General features: G+C 48.8%; 1 protein-coding gene across 1 annotated transcript in view; it reads left to right on the forward strand.

The window, feature by feature from the left end:
* Positions 1 to 15,104, forward strand: part of PPP1R7 (protein phosphatase 1 regulatory subunit 7) — a 1,034,080-nt gene that overhangs the window by 915,332 nt on the left and 103,644 nt on the right. The window lies entirely within an intron of this gene.

The following is a 15,104-nucleotide window of genomic DNA, read 5'->3' on the forward strand; positions in this document are numbered from 1 at the left end:
TGGTGTGCTTCTTGAGCAGCCATGACCTTCCAGTCCCTATATCGACTGTGGTGGTTTTTTCAGTCTGGGGACAGACACTACATGACCCACAGGGGTAGTGACCAGAGACTGGGGGAAGATTCCATAGGGTTGTTGAGCCGTCAGTCTTGGTAGTTCTGGGTCTTGTGTGGACAAGAGTGTCACGAAGACTAGGTGCCCTTCTAAATGAAAACAATGGTAGTGGAAGGTTAGCCCCAGTACTATTCAGAATCGTCCAGTGTTTACGAACCATTTTCTGGACAGAGTTGGACATTGTGCTGAACGTGCTGACAAATGTCAGGCGCTCCATTGGTGGTTTTAATGGGCGTTTCTCAATCAGTGCCTCGCGGTTGTTGTTCGAGGCACGTTTCCATGCTTTATTCACAAGATGTTTGGTGTAATGGCGCTCCTCCAGGTGAGTGGCTAGTGTGGTTGCATGTTTTTTTAAAAGTTCTCTGGATGAACAATTCCTCCTAACCCGGAGGAACTGACCCACCGGAAGGTTCTCTCTAAGAGAGCGTGGGTGATGGCTATCAAATGACAAGAGTGAGTTCCTTGCCATAGGCTTGGTGAACAACTCACTACAGAGACTTCCATCCTCGGGGAAGATCGAAAGGTCGAGGAAGGGGAGTCTCGTGTGACTGTACTCCAGCGTGAACTTGAGATGAGGGTTGCATCCATTTAGCCAAGTGTGGAAGGCCTGTACTTCAGGGATCGAGCCTCGCCACACTACCAAGACGTCATCAATATACCTCTTCCATAGCACCAGATGTTCTAGAAAGGGGTTGCTATGGTCGAGGATTTGAGTTTGTTCCATTTGATGTACATAAAGATTTGCCAAACTTGGGGCAAAGGCACTCCCCATGGAGGTCCCGGAGATCTGTAAAAACAGCTGTTCTTCAAACTTAAAGTAGTTTTGCTTCATTGCCAGTTCCGCAAGGGATAGAATGAAGTTAACTGGGGTTATGCTGTCCAGATCTTCCATTGACAAAAGGCCTCTGACTGTATCCAACGTATCTTGTTGTGGAATACAGGTGTAGAGTGATTCTACATCAAAACTGACCATGAGGTCAGTTTCCACGTTATACTCAATGGTTGGTAATAATCTGAGGACATCGGCCGTGTCCTCCAGATACGTGGGCATTTTCTTGACTAGAGGTCTAAGAAAATGGTCTACAAAGGTGGAGAGTGGTTCCAGAATGGAGCCAATCCCTGAAATGATAGGGCGCCCTGGTGGTGGTCTCGTGGCCTTGTGGATTTTAGGGAGACAATAGAAACCCGGAATGGTCGGTTTCTCTGTTATAAGGAATCTGGCTTCCTGAGGTGTAATCCACCCCTCCATATTCCCTTCGTCCACCAAAGTTTTGATTTCAGTCAGTAAACTTTGGGTGGGGTCTGAAGAAGAATAATGTCTCCAATTCTGGGGGCACCTTGTATCAGTCCAAACAATCCCTTATGGTGATGGTTGTAAGTCAACGTTATAGACAAGCTATCCTAAGGGTAGCATGGACTAAGCAGCCTTAAAGGCTTAACTCAAGAGGTCGTGTTAAGCGAGCTGTTTTACCAATCACAATCGTGTAATATCAAATGAAAAGACACCACACAAGTTATATATTATAAAAATATATGTATTTATTACTAAAATAATCCTCTTTACTCTTTGAGTGCAGAGGCACAAGCGTTTAAACAAAAGCACAGTTAAACATATTAAAGTTGCACAATTATGGATGAGGCCCAGGGGCCACGCAAACCATATATTAAAAAAGTGGTATAAGAGATACCAATCGAACAGTGGTTAGGCCTAGGGCCTAGGGAATCGCTGGGAGCAGTCGGGACTAGCAATGCTGAAGTCGGGAAAAGCCCGGGGATTCGGGTGCAGCCCTTAAAGCACACACATGCACCAATGCAAAGTCAATGGTGCGTAAAAGTTATAAAGTTACAGTTTAAGGAGACTTCCGCTCAACCTAGAAGGACGAAACTTTAGACACATACACTAGAGGTGTGTACCAGTGTAGGAACACCGGCGTTGTCGAGTTACCTCACCCACAGGAAGCGGGTGCACAAGTGCGAAGTAGTGTCGGGTTTTGTCACGCAGGTTGCTGGTGCTTGGAGCTGAAGATGCTGCAGGCGTCGAGACAAGAAGTGTCCGGTGTGATCCAAGGGTGGATCGAAGTTAGAGATTATCTGAAAGCAGAGGGGACAGAGTCTGGATCACTCAGCAGTGACCAGGGTGGAACCAGGAAGGAACCAGGCAATGTCGGGCGCTTTCAGGTCCTTCATGAGTCGCTTCTCTACGCTGCCACGTGGACTCTGGGGCACCAAGGATGTCCCACGCAGGCTCTCGCTGTCGGCGGTGTCGGCTTCCGGATTGGAGCAAACAACCCTTGGCAAGCTCAACCCACGCAGGATTCGAAGATGGCTTAACACTCGGACCAGGAGGGTCAGAGCGAGTGCTCCTTTTCAGGGGAGCGAGTGCAAGTCTGGAGCAACCAGTTTCACGAGTTAGGTTTCAAGGTTCGTCGGCACAGGGGCCACTAGCCAGCGGGCAAGTGACCGGGCCAACGCGTTGAGCCAAAAGATGCAGAAGGGCCCCACGCAGCACTCGGTGAGTGTAGAGGGGTGAGCTTCGGTGCAAGAGGTGCAAGAGAGGCTCAGGGCTGGAGCTTCTCAAACCCCAATGCACAGCTTCAAGGGTCACTCGTGGGCTGCACGGTCAGCGTCTCGTGGTCTTTCCAAGATGGCGGTCCCCACGCTTCAGGTCGCCTCCACGTGTCTCAGCTCTGTAGGGACTTTGGATCGGGCTGTTAGAAGGCAGGCACGCTGGGTCTTGTTGAACTCTGTCGCTCGAGTTCCGGCGGGAACTGCAACAAAACAAACGTCGAGGTGCTGGATGGTGCCTGTTAGCACAGGGTGGTCACTCCTTGACCACAAGGGAGATTCTTCAGTCTTCTACGTCGAGTAGGATGTCGAAGGGTCCAGAGTTTCGTTTCATAAGTTTCAGTCAGGATAATCTGAATGCTTGGGCATTGCTCCCACTCTTATTCCAATCTGGTGGGCTGGATTACCTGCTAGGTCCCTCCTATGGGTGGGACACAGGAAGGGGGTGGTTACACCCCTTTCCCTTTGTCCAGGGTCGCGCTGGGACTGGGGCTGGTGTGCCCCAGAACCGGTTTGACCGGATTATGCAAGGGGAAGCCTTGTGCTCCCCTGGCACTGTCTGGTTTCTTTCAAACCTCCCTGCTATAATCCACTATCTCCTGTCTGAGGTGGTGTGACACCTCCCCGCGACAGGAAAGCCCTTGTCCAGGCCTCCTCGGCTAAGTTTCGGTCAGCAGCAGGAGGTCAGACTCGTGTCTGTGGCAGAAGCGTCCATTTTGTGATGCTTAGGCTCTTTTAAAAATCAACAGCGTTTCAGTAAAGTAACATGTCTTCTCCCTCTAGAGGGGTGGAATGCTATCCCCGTCGACAGGACTGTCGAGGGGATAGTATTCCAAATCGTATGACACTTTACACAACATGTTTTGATAAAGCCAAACCAAAGTTAACATATAACCGCAATGGATTATAATGCACTTAATAGTATATGGTATGGCATTATCCCGGAACAGCTTACGGAGTTGTTCTCGACAGCTGCAGACAGGCTCAGCTCATGCTCGAGCACCATCTCACGTTAAACCACGCACTCTGCCTCCAGGATCGATAAGGCCTGCCATAGGAGTGACTTATAGGTTTATATGTGTCCAGATGTAGGTTTAGATATAGGTATACTATATCTAAGCAAGGGGTGATTACACCAACTTGCCCCAGCTGAGTAATCAGCCAGTTGTGTCAATTAAAGAACCAGCCAGGGGTGGTAAAAGCTATGCTGCAGCCCCTGGTAGGCCTTGGTGGCTCTATGCCCTGGGCACCTATAGTGCATGGTACAGGGGCTGACAAGGAGTCCAGTTCCAATTGGGGTATGTACCTATAGTACATGTATTTGAATTTAGAGAGAGAACAGCAGGCTGTGGTTCTGATTAGCAGGCCCACAGCCACATTAAGTCGAAAACCAGTGAAGCAAAAAGCAAAAATTGGGGTGACCATAGGATAGCAGACCCTACTCTCCTACAGCGACTAACAACTGGAACGCCGCTGCAGCTACGAGAAGGTAGGCTATGGATTCCCACTGAACCGACGGTTGCCGCTGGAGGGGGTCAAGTCAAGTCAAGTCAGTAGATTTATATAGCGCGCTACATACCCAGAGGGTCTCAAGGCGCTTGAAGAAGGGTGGGGAATTACTTGTCGAATATCCACGTTTTAAGTTGCTTTCTGAATGCTAGGTGGTTCTGAGTAAGGCGAAGGTGAGTGGGAAGTGAGTTCCAGGTTTTAGCTGCCAGGTAGGAGAAGGATCTACCTCCCATGGTGGTTTTGTTGATGCGAGGTACAGTGGCAAGGGCTTGGTTGGAGGATCGTAGCTGGCGGGAGGGGGTGTAGAAGGACAGTCGTGTGTTGAGGCATTCGGGTCCGATTTCGTAGAGTGCTTTGTGTGCGTGGGTTAGGAGGCGGAAAGTAATCCTCTTATTGACGGGGAGCCAGTGGAGGTTTTTCAAGTGACCAGAGATGTGTTCTTTACGCGGCATGTCTAATATGAGCCTGGCTGAAGCGTTCTGGATGCGTTGGAGTTTTTTCTGGAGTTTTGCGGTGGTACCGGCGTAGAGGGTGTTTCCGTTGTCCAGGCGGCTCGTGACCAGTGCGTGGGTGACCGTTTTTCTAGTTTCGGTGGGGATCCAGCTAAATGTTTTTTTGAGCATGCGAAGAATGTTGAAGCAAGATGAAGAAACGGCGTTGCCTTGTCTGTTCATCGAGAGTGAGGAATCCAGGATGACGCCCAGGTTCCGTGCGTGGTCCGTCGGGATGGGTGCTTTTCCAAGGGCCTCTGGCCACCAAGAGTCATCCCAGGCGGAGGGGGAGGTGCCTAGGATGAGGACTTCTGTTTTGTCTGAGTTCAGTTTCAGACGGCTGTGCTTCATCCATTCGGCTACTTCTTTCATTCCTTCATGCAGGTTGGTTTTGGCAGTGTTAGGGTCTCTGGTGAGTGATAGGATCAGTTGAGTGTCATCGGCGTAGGAGATGATGTTGAGGTTGTGTTGGCGTGCGATGACCGCGAGGGGGCTCATGTATACGTTGAAGAGGGTGGGGCTGAGTGAAGATCCTTGTGGTACGCCGCAGATGACTTCAGTGGCCTCTGACTTGAATGGTGGAAGGCGAACTCTCTGGGTTCTTCCGGTGAGGAACGAGGTGATCCATTCCAGTGCTTTTCCTTGGATTCCGACGTTTCTGAGGCGCTGTAAAAGGGTGCTATGACAGATTGTGTCGAAGGCTGCGGAGAGGTCGAGGAGGATGAGGGCAACTGTGTCTCCATTGTCCAGTAGAGTTCGAATGTCGTCTGTTGCTGCGATGAGGGCGGTTTCAGTGCTGTGTTTGGCTCGGAAGCCGGACTGTGAGGAGTCGATGGATTTGTTGGTTTCGAGGAAGGCGGCGAGCTGGTTGTTGACCGCTTTCTCGATGACTTTGGCCGGGAATGGAAGGAGTGAGATAGGGCAGTAGTTTGTGAGTTCGGTGGGGTCAGCTGTGGGTTTCTTCAGGAGGGCGCTGAGTTTGGCATGTTTCCAGCTTTCCGGGAAGGTTGCGGAGTTGAGGGAGCAGTTGATGACGTCTCGGAGGTGCGGTGCTATAATGGAGTCTGCTTTGGTAAAGATGTGGTGAGGGCATGGGTCTGTGGGGGATCCTGAGTGGATAGAGTTCATCAGACGGATGGTGTCCTCAGTGGAGATTGGGTTCCAGTCATTGAGGATGTTCAAGGGGGGTGGGGGTCCTGCAGAGGGTTGGGTGGGTTGGTCTTCGGGTCGGTTGTCGAAGCTGTTGTGGATGTCTGCAATTTTGTTGTGGAAGAATGAGGCTAGGGAGTCGCAGAGGGCTTTAGAGGGGGTGATGTCGTTGGAGTTGGCTGAGGGGTTGGTAAATTCCTTGACGATGTTGAATAATTCCTTGCTGTTGTGGGCGTTGCTATCTAGTCGGTCCTTGAAAGCGGCTTTCTTGGCATTCCGGATCAGTTGGTGGTGTATGCGGGTGGCGTTTTTGAAGGCGTCCTTGGTGCTGGTGTTTGGGTCTTTTTTCCAGGCCTTCTCAAGGGAGCGACAGAGTTTTTTGGATTTCTTAAGATCGTCGTTGAACCAGGAGGCCTTCTTGCTGCCTAGTTTGATTTGTCTTTTTTTCAGTGGTGCTAGGATGTCGGCGCTGTTGGATAACCATTGGGTGAGGTTAGTGGCTGCTTGGTCGGGGTTGGTTTTAGGAGTGGTCGGGGGGGTGTTGAAGAAGCGATGAGGAGATCTGGTCGATGGTGATTTTGTTCCAGTTTCTTCGCAGAGTGGATTGGGGGTGGTTGTTGGGTGTGGACTTGTTGTAGGTAAAGTGAACGCAGCTGTGGTCAGTCCAAAGGAGAGCTGTGGTGTGGCTGAAGGAGACATGTTTGCTGGAGGTGAAGATAGGGTCGAGTGTGTGACCTGCGATGTGGGTGGGGGTAGTGACAAGTTGTTTAAGTCCGAGGTTGGCGAGGTTGTCCAAAAGGGTGGTGGTGTTGCGGTCGTTGTTCTTTTCAAGGTGAAAGTTGAGGTCTCCCAAAAGGATGTAATCCTCGGAGGGGAGCGCGTGTGGAGTGATGAAGTCCGTGATGTCTTCACTAAATTGTGCGCGGGGTCCTGGTGGCCTGTAGAGGAGGGTGCCTCTGAGTGTGGTCTTGGGGTCGATGTGGATCTGGAAGTGAAGGTGTTCAGTGTTGGCGAGATTGACATCTGAGCTGGTTGAGATGCGGATGGATTTCTTATGGACGATAGCGATGCCTCCTCCTGTTTGGCCGGTACGGTCCTTGCGAATGATCTTATAGCTTTCCGGGAAGGCAATGGTGATGTCTGGGGCTGATGTGGCGTTCATCCATGTTTCTGTTAGGAAGGCGACGTCCGGAGAGATGGTGTCTAGTAGATTCCAGAGGTCGATGGCGTGCCTGTGGACCCGAGCGGGTGTTGAGCAGGATGCATTGTAGGTGGTTGGGGTCGGATATCTGTTGTGTGTTCGTGGATGAGGAGTTGTTCTTGGTGCCGTCGAACTTGCAGGAGTTGCAAGAGAAGGGTCCATGGGTGTGTCCAGGAGCGGCTTGGACGCAGTTGGGGGAACAGCCGGGGTTAAGGGCTAGGAGGGTGGTGGCATCGTAAGTAATGCGGGAGGGGTGGGCATTACGAGCACCAGGGGGTCTGGCGCGGTCCAGGCGCGGACGGGCGTAGACGGGCTCACCTTTGGCGCACCTTCGGCGCGACTGGGGCGCGAACGCTGCGCGTGGACGCTGCGCGCATGGGCTACTGTCATATATGGGTAGTGGGAAGGGGAGGGGCGAGGGAGGATCCGATGAGAGGCGGTTGCGTGGTGGAGGGGGCGGTCTCAGGGCAAAACAACAACAACACAGCAAATGGCGGCAATAACACGAAAGCAGACCAGGTTTGAGGAAACTTGGAGCGTAATTAATAAAACACGATCCCAAACAGTGAACAAATGCAGCTTTCATGCACAAGGGTTAGAAAACATAAATATATGCAGGTACAGTTGCGCACAATCCGGCAGGCACGTTCGAGCACTAAGCGAGGGCAGCAGCGCTATGTAAGGCAAATGTGAAAGTGAGGAGAGCAGCGTTAGGAAGTCTCAGCAGCGCAATATCTACGATACCAGGCAGCTCTGGGTAGGAGTCCGCGAGGGCAGGAGGGAGCGACCGTTCTCAACCGGGTCGAAGCGGTCACACATTGACCTAAAGGGATAACCCAATTTACTCCCTGGTTAAGTGAGAATGACTCTGGAGGGACCTCGCCTGACCTGCTAATGGCGGCTACCTCTCCCACTGGTGGGTTTTCTCCCCATCACTCACACCCCTTTGAAGACATGCTGACACTGGCCCTGTCCTCCCGCTGCATCACTGCATAGATTACACCCCCATGCAATTGAAGTCATTGAAAATTTTGGGGACCAACGGAACTTAACGCCAAGGTCATAACCCCCTTGCCTGACCTCAAGATGGCCACCTCAGTTGGTCTCTCCACAATGCTCTACCACTCCTGGGTAATAGAAATGGCCATCGACCTGATCTTAATCACATCCCTCACCTGACCTTGATCCTGTGCTCCCTCCAGGACATGTACTCTTTGAACTTTCCCTCGACCGTGGAGACCCTGCTATTTGACCGAGGCCCGGTGGAGCTACCTGTTAGCTGAAGAGGAGATGGGCTGTGGATTCCCCCTCGGCCGTCACCTACCCAGCCGGACTTTGGGCAGACTTTTCTTCGTCTCTCTGTTGTATCCCCATCCTTCCACTTCACCCTACCCCCTTCCCCCTCTACGCACCCTTCTTCCCGTCTTCTATCCCTTTAATGTTTTTCTTTTGCGACCTAGCATATTGACAGATGCACGATGGCGCTAACTGATAGCTGAAGAGGAGATGGGCTGCGGATTACCCCTCGGCCGTCACCTACCCAGCTGGACCTTGGGCAGACTTTCCCTTCATCTCTCCGTCGTATCTATACCCTACCCCTTTTTCCCCCTTCACCCCCTTTCCCTTCCTCACTTCATTTTCCTTTTCTTCCATGCTCCTTAAAAGTTTTTATTAATATCTTTGGTAACTTGCAACTATGGGGAACCTTATGTAAAGCGCTCTGATACCTTCGGGTCTAGCCAGTGCTATATAAAACTCTTTAAATATATATTTTTTTAAATTGGGTATTGCAAGGTGGATTGTTAAATGTATTCAAATTTGCTACGCAAAAGCAAAGAGTACTTTAACTGTACCGCCTAGAGCACAATCCACTCGCAAGCTAGGGGCCACTGGCTTTCTTAGGAAACATTCCATAGTAGATATTTTTAGCAAGACACACCGCTAATTTGGGCCAAGCAGTACTTACAACACTGTTTCAGACAACTCTAACAGCTACAGGATAGCCACCACTGTTGGGGATACTGCTATATAGTCTATTCACAGCATGTGATCTACAGCTCACATGCCTGAAACGGAAAAAGTTACTTACCCAATATGCATCTGTTCGCATGTAGAGTCAGATGCGCCCACCCACATCCCCGGGTACCTGTAGCTGCTGTAGTTCTCTCTTTTACTATACATACTTACGCATGGAAATCTCTATTTTTTTCTACTACTCCATTCTCACCCTATGTGGGAAAATAATCTGAAGATGGAGTCGATGCCTATGCGCACTGTCACCGAAAGGAGGAGTCACCTATCTTGTGACTGAAAAGACTTCTTTGAAGAAAAGAAAAGTGTAAACTCCATGGCAATCTATGCACAGCATGTGACTCTACAGCTTTACATGCCAAGAACCGATGCATACTGGGTAAGTAGCATTTTCCTTTCCCCCATGGGATAATATTGACTGTTTTCTTGGAAAAGTTTTTAAGTGTGGAGTTAAAAATCTTTAGAATTGCACTAACAAAAACGATTTTACTTACCTATTTACAGGAAATGTCCCAGTGCAGTATCCAGGTATACTACACTGTGTAAGATAAGTAATCTCAAAAGTAACTTACCTGTCATTTTACTGAAAAGCCTATACAAAGTATATGTACTATATTTTCAAACCATTGCATTTCTCAGAAACAATACTGTAAGTCAAATCAAAGTGCATTTACAATTACCATCCAAATTGTATTACAATTGTATATTTACTGCAAAGTATTTATTACTTTCCTGTGCCAGGCATGCTTGGTTCTAGAAAATAAAATTACTAAAAGAATATTTTTATAGTAAAACAATTGGTCTGAAGTTTAGTCTCTGAGTGTGTGAATTCATTTGCTGACTGAGTGGGTACAACAAATGCTTAACACTGTCCTCTGATAAAGCCTTACTGCTCGACCACACTACCAGAAATAGGGAGGGAGGTTCTATCTAACTTTACCTCTGCCTACCTTTGGGGTTCCACTGAACTCTGTACACACTACACCTCACTTTGGCATAGTATATACAGAGCCAACGTGCTGCAATCTATGGATACCACATTTTGTAGAGTAACTCCACGAAACAGCAACTCAATTGGATAGCAAGGTAGTGGCCATGGAAAACACCCCTTTCAAATGCTGCTCTAAGTTTGCCCAGCACGATCCACATGGCATATGTAACCTCTGTCAGCCAGAGGACCACAAGGATAAGGACTGCGATGCCTGCGCGGTGTTCGTATCAAAGACACTCACGGTACGCCGCAGGCAGAGAAAGAACCACTACACAGCCATGTAACAGAGTCAGAAACAACCTTTGTTGAGGGACTTAGACCCCTCAAGCAACGTGGACGGTCAGCGTGTGCCCACAGAATTAACACACGGAGGCTCAAACATCGAGATACTTGAAGGGGACGCTGAGAAGAGGTGTACCACGAAGAAAGCGACGAAGGACGCAGAGAAAAAGATGGATAAGGTAAAAAAAACCTCAGCCGTTGGAAACCAAGGGCCACAAAAAAAGGCACAACAAAAGGCAACCCAGGCGTCTAAGAAAACGATGATCGAGGGTCAGCAATGATCAAAATAACCCCACGGATCCCACCCCAGGATACCGACTATGGAAGTTCGTCGAAAGCGCCTATGACAAGTGCCGAACGCGAGGCCTCAAAGGGATAGACATCACCTTGGAAGCCAAAAACCAGCACACCTAAGAAGAGAATCTCCCCGGCCTCAGGCGCCGAAAGGGCCCTTGTGGTGGAGAAAAAAAAGAGATGCCTCGAAGCGGAAATTGCGGCACTCCTTCAAAGAAAAAAGGAGTTTGATGAAGCGCTGAAGGAACTTCGTATTTCCGCGAAGCCCACCATCAACACCGAAGAAGAGGAAGGGATCGTCGATTCGCCAGCAACCCTCGAACCTCGCGAAGAAGTCAAAAAAGGACTCAATGATTTGACTTTTGAGGAAGAATGGAACGACCTTGAGACAGAAAGCCCAGAAGACGATGTATGTTGCTATCCCTCGAAGGCTTCACCACCAGATGACCACCTTCTACAACAGCCTCCTCAAGACAGCAGCTGAAACCTTCGGGGTTCCCTTAACACCATCAATGCTAGAGGTATTTTCCCAAGGTGCTGCATGGCCCTTTTTCCCACTGTTCATGACGAGCTCAGCTCGTCATGAGCACAGGAGCACTGTACTGCATGACGAGCTGAGCTTGTCATGAGCATGGAAGGGGTTAAGAGGAGGAAAAAGGAGACTCCTGCTTCTTCCTAGAGACTTTGACACCTTCCTCCAAGGGGACACAATGTCTCCCAATGCTACCAAGCATCCTGGACCAGTGAAAGGGGGCCTTCAAAGAACCAGCCTTGGCTAAAGGGATAGCACCAAGAGTGGAAAAGAAATATAAACCTCGACTGAGGACACTAAATACATTCAGGGAAACACAGTGTCAATCTCTGTTGTCACCACAGCAAGAAAGAAAGGCAACGACTGTGAGAAGTTGCCCAGGTATATGATGTTCACTATTCTAGTGGGCACCTTGCACCAGTCCAAACAACCCTTATTGATGGTAGACCCTTAATCATACCCTTTAAGGTCTTGTTGAACCTTCCAACTAGACCATTGCATTGTGGGTGATAGGGTGTGGTGAACTTATAGTTCACTCCACACTCCTCCCACTTTGCAGTCAAGTAACTAGACATAAAGTTTGCACCTCTGTCTGATACAACCTCCTTGGGGAAACTCACTCTTGAGAAAACTCCCAAGAGGGCTCTTGCCACAACAGGTGCTGTAGTGGTCCTAAGTGGCATAGCTTCTGGGAACCTGGTGGCATGATCCACTACCACCAGGATAAACCTGTGCCCTGATGCTGTCTGAGGATCCATTGGTCCAACAATATCAATCCCCACTCTTTCAAAGGGAACCCCCACCACAGGTAGTGGTATAAGGGGGGGGGGGCTTTTTAGTGCCACTTGCTTTGCCACTGGCTTGGCAGGTTACACAGGAGTGATAAAACTCCTTTGTGTATTCTGTCATGTGGGGCCAGTGAAAATGAGGGACAAGCATGTCCCAAGTTTTGTTCTGGCCAAGATGTCCTGCTAAGGGAATATAACATGGGTTAGTGTTAAAAGGAAGCCCCTGAATGCCAAAGGTATGACCAACCTCCTGGAAGCACCAGGCCTGGGGTCTCTACCCTCTGAATACAGGAGCCCTTCATCCCAATATACTTTATGGGTACCACTAGCATTCCCTGCAGCCTCAGCAGCAGCTTGCTGTCTGAGGGGTTCAAGAGAAGGGCAGTCCAACTGCGTTGCGCCTGCTTCAGATCTGCCCTGGAAAGGCCACCTGTCCCAAGAAACTCAACCTGATCGGGTTCAAGTTCTTCTAGGACAGTTCCTTCTTCAGGCTCACAATCAGCTTCCTCAGAAGGCTGATCCTCACTCTGAGACAGGGGGGAAGGCACTGCCTTAACCCTACTGCTCCTTTTCCTGGGAGGCAACTGGTCCATTATTCCAGAATCCAGTGCCTGTTCAGTGTTAGACTCTTTGACCTGTGACCTAGTCACTGCAAAGACATGTGCTGAGATCCCTAACATTTCTGCATGAGTCCTAAACTCCACTTCAGACCAGGCCGAAGTCTCTAGGTCATTGCCAAGCAAACATTCTACAGGGAGGTCTGAACTAACAACAACCTTCTTAAGGCCAGATACCCCTCCCCAGGAGAAATTAACAACTGCCATACTATGTGTGGTAGTGACATTGCTAGCATTGGTCACTAGGTAAGTTTCACCTAGTATGATCTGTCCAGGGTCCACAAAGTCAGGTATCACCATTGTGACACTGGCACCTGTGTCCCCGTAGGCCTGAGCCTCTTTCTCATTGACTAAATAAGTTTGTCTGTACTTGCCCGGTACTGGGACTCACAGAGGAGGACATATCCATGCCTCCATCTCAGATCAAAACAGCTTGAGTTGGTGTTCTGACTAGGGCAGATCCATCTCAGTTTCAGGTTTAACCCTACTACACCCTTCTGTTGAGAACCACCACTTGGAGCTGAACTAGGGGGGAAAGTTGCCTTAGGTGCAATGGTGACTGGAGCTGTCTCCTTCTTGATGCAATCACTGGCCCAGTGAGTATTTACTTCACAAATCTTGCACCATGGTTTCTTTTGACCTTCTTTCTTTTTGGAGGATTGGGGACCCCGCCATTAGAAGCTTTTTGGGGACTTTGTGAAGACTTCGGGTCCTTAGCTTTCTCCCCACCCTTTTGGTCTTGCTTCTTTTGGTCACCACCTTAGTTCTGTACCTTCTGCTTCACCCTGGTTCTGACCCATTTGTCTGCCTTCTTTACCAATTCTTGGGGAGAGGTCAGATCAGAGTCAATCGGGTGCTGATGCAACACCTGGTTCTGACAATTACTAAGAATCTGTTATCTCATGATTAGATTATACAATCCGGAATAGTCACTCACTTTACTGCCCAGTAACCAGCCCTCCAGTGCCTTGGACACACGGACGGTTGTGCTGCCCGGCGTTCGGTGACTACGATCCTTTTTGGCTAGGCGATTTATGGCTTAGAAGCATATTAGGAACTCCCTTGATTTGGCTCAGGGTGATTTATTTTCCCCGGCTTGTGGAAGAATACATACACTCGGACCATGTTTTTTGAGACCCAGATATCTTAATCTAGAGGAGGGCCCGACTTGTGCACACCTGACGAGGAGGCTTGCTTTGTCCCCATGACTGTGTCCCATGGGGGGATCACAGTAGTCTTGAAAGTACCCCTGTCCTGATGAAGCCAAAATAAACTACTGGCGGAAACGCGACTGCGACTGCGTCGACACCTTTTTATGGAGTCCAATTATACTATATAGTGTTTGAATGACGTTAGGCGCCTTGATTAATCATTATTTTTGTTTGTGGTTATAAGGAGTAACAACTTAGGCGTTATAAGGACTTCCTTGATTGTGATACTCCACTCAAATTGAGGAGTGGGTATTGACAGAAAATTGATTTCCTTTTCTTTTTTCTCTTTGTTTAGGGTACATTGTTGTATATATAATGTATATATTGCATTTGTAGGTCTTTGTCTATTGTGTATATTTTGATCAAAAAAATATTTTTGTTTTTTTGGCCACCTTGTCTTGTGATCCGTATATATGTCCTTCTTAAATTGTACCATTTAATGATGATACAAATAACTGTATAAAACAGGATAATTAAATGCATCTTGCTTTGAAGAAACCCATGTTTTATTGATTCCTCAGTACCATTTTTTCTACTTTTTGATCCTTGTGATGCTCCTTGCCCAGGTATGGGAGGGTAATTTGGGCAGAACCCCTGTATATTGTTGTAGTATCTCCAGAGCCTTAGTAGCACAATCTACAAAGTCAGTCCAGTCCTGAGTCTGTGTCTTCTGGGTATCGCTGAACTGCAACCTATACTGTTCAGTGGTTAGGCCAAACCCATCTATTAGGGCACTCTTCAGGACATTGTAATTGTTAGCATCCTCTTCTCTGACAGTGACGAGCTTGTCTTTACCTTTGTCTGCAAAGGAGAGCCACACGATTCATACCTACTGCTTTGGGGGTACCTGCTGTACTTTGCAGGCCCTCTCCAGAGCAGTTATCCATTTGTGGATGTCATCCCCAGTCTGATAGGGAGGGACAATCTTGCTTAGGTTTTTATGTTCATAAGACCATCCCTACCACTAGGGATCTTTATGCCACCGGGGGACTCTAGTCCACCTATTTTTCTCTCTTTTGCAAGAGCTAGGGTCTCCTTTTCTAAGGCAATCTCTTGCCTTCTGATCCCGAGCTTGACTTCTTTCATTCTAGCTTCATGTTCCCTCCTCTCAGGAGAATTTCTTCTCCTATGAGAAGAGGCAGAGGACCCCATTGATGAACCAGAATGGTTGGATTCTACTGAAAGTGAATTGTTCCTTCTAGGTACACTAGTATGTCTACTTGGGGGGATGGAGGGAGGGCTAATTAGGCCCTATTCATCTCCAGGTAGCCCTGTGTCTCCCAGGTTGGGTTCATTAACTTTATCCTGGTCTGCATCCTCATCACCCTCAGA

Source organism: Lissotriton vulgaris, chromosome 11, assembly GCF_964263255.1.
Source record: "Lissotriton vulgaris chromosome 11, aLisVul1.2, whole genome shotgun sequence".
Taxonomy (NCBI): Eukaryota; Metazoa; Chordata; class Amphibia; order Caudata; family Salamandridae; genus Lissotriton; species Lissotriton vulgaris.